Source organism: Arachis ipaensis, chromosome B04, assembly GCF_000816755.2.
Source record: "Arachis ipaensis cultivar K30076 chromosome B04, Araip1.1, whole genome shotgun sequence".
Lineage (NCBI taxonomy): Eukaryota > Viridiplantae > Streptophyta > Magnoliopsida > Fabales > Fabaceae > Arachis > Arachis ipaensis.
Window position 1 is genome coordinate 13,915,479 of NC_029788.2, and position 2,357 is coordinate 13,917,835.

Sequence of the window (2,357 nt, forward strand, 5' to 3'; positions counted from 1 at the left end):
GAGACGTTAAATACATATTTTTTTATACATGATGATTGATTTTTGTGTAATCATAATATGATTAAATATTACTAAGTAGGAAAAGAAAATTTAAAGAACAAAAAAGGAATGTTAGCTAATTAATTGTTGGCCTTAAAAAATCGAACCTAATTGTTTTCCAATGTATATGTGATTTTATTTTTTATATGTTTTTAAATAGATAAAAAATTTATAAAATGACAAAGTAATAAGCATTCATTATTAATAGTTTTCTCTTTTTTTGGTAATGAGTGGCTGTCATCAAATTATTCAAAGGTGATTATCACCTCGATTTACCATTTTTTAATAAATCTGCTATCTTGAAACCTATTCTGAAATTTAATAGGAAGCTCAATTCAACTCCCATTGTCAAGCATAATTAAAAGCCAACTCCAAAACTTAACCAGAATCTGAAGCCCAACAAACTCAACCAAAACCTAAGTTCAAGTTCACTTCCAAAACTAAAACCAAACCAAAATTTAACCCACATAAAAGAATTACAAAATCTCAAACAAAAGAATATTGGAATGCTAACAAAAGTAAATAAACTCTTCATGTGGATTTAACTATAAATGATGATGAGATCTTAGAGGATACATCTTATGTTCTAGTGTAGGAGGCCAGTTCTAACAATAATGATGAATTAATTACAACAACTTTAAAACTAATTAGGAAAAAAAGGATGCCGATGAGAGTACTCATAGAAATAAAAAAGCTAAACAAACTGTTAATCTAAAGAGACGGTTAAAACCATTCACATGCACATATTGTGGAGTAAAGAATCACACTAAGAAGGAATGTAAAAAAGAGAGCTGATGAGTTTGCTGCTGCTCTTGTAACTGGAGTGCCAAGTCCAAAGCTACTCCTACTGGGAGTACACATGCAACTGAAGCAAGCAACATTGCCAATGAGACACCACAAGTAGTTGAAACTCCTCCTAGTGCAGGTATTCAAAATCTTTCTTATGTGGCTGTTACTGTCACACGCAATCTTCCACCACCAGTTGTTGTATTCCAAGTTGCAGAGATTGACTTATCCCTACCAAACTATGGTGAAACACAACATGAAGTAAAATTTAATTCTAATATTTGTTTTTTACTTTTTTTTGTCATAGCTCCTTCTTCACACTAATTCAAACTAACAATAACTTTCCTAACTTTAATCAGGCACCACTACCATCAACAACAAAAAAGTCACATAAATTACTAACTAAAAGGAGGAACTCTAAACCATTAGTAACTGCTTCTTTTAATCCCATACAAGAAGCAAATGCAGCAATATCTTTTAGGTTGGCAAATTTTCTGAAGTTTGTTCTAACTCTGAAATTCAAAGCAACAAGGAAGAAAAATACTTGATATTAGATGTATTAGCAGCTGATGTTTGATCATATAAGGAATTTGGGCATTGGTTTTTATTTTTTTTGTTATTTCCATGTAAGAATAGCACATAACTAGATTGTATGTTTTTTTTTTGTAGTAAATACTTTACAATGACCTTTTAAATTTGGAAATCTTTTTGTGTTTCTTTCTTGTGGCTGTTTTATGGTGTTTATATGTGTAACATTGACAGTGTGTTACATTAATAATGTGTTAATTATAATAAAAAACTGCTATTATTAGTTTACTTGTTCTATTCATTCAGTTTGGTTTTTTTTTCGTAATCTATCATACCACATCAATAAACCAAGGAGTTCCCATACATTTATAAACAAATACTTTTAAACACAATTGTTACATTTTAGCATCACATCTAAAACAACTATCAAGAAAAAAAATCAGCAATTCTAATATTTGTATTATATATTTTTTGGTTCTTAATTCAGCCTCCAAATTGCCAATCCTCAAAGAAATACTAACGCTTACTTCTTCATTGTTATTTGCTGTAACATCTTCTAAATTCTCATTATCATCTTTTACAATATCTACCCATCGAAAAAATTCGCACTATCTTTTTTCATTACTCTATGTGCAGCAAATTTAAGAGTTAGCATAAAAAATCTCAAGAATTCTTAAAAAAATTTCACATTGTAATTTGGGCATCTAAAAAAGGGCTTATTTGGGTGAGTATATGTTCCAGACCATCGGAGCACAGGACATTTTCTACACCCACACAGCTCTGGCACTCGCGTGGCTCTACTCTGATTTGGCGTCTTTGTTGTTGATTGAATAGAACTCCCGTCACCTTCATTTGAACGTCCAACTATCGTTCCAACCAGCATAGCAGCGACAAAGAAGAAGAAGAAGAAGTGGTGCGCTACTTCTGCCGTTAGAGTTAAAAAGGGGATCAAGGACCAAATTGGGTTAAACACTTTCAATTCCACCTCATGTAACCGTTAGACA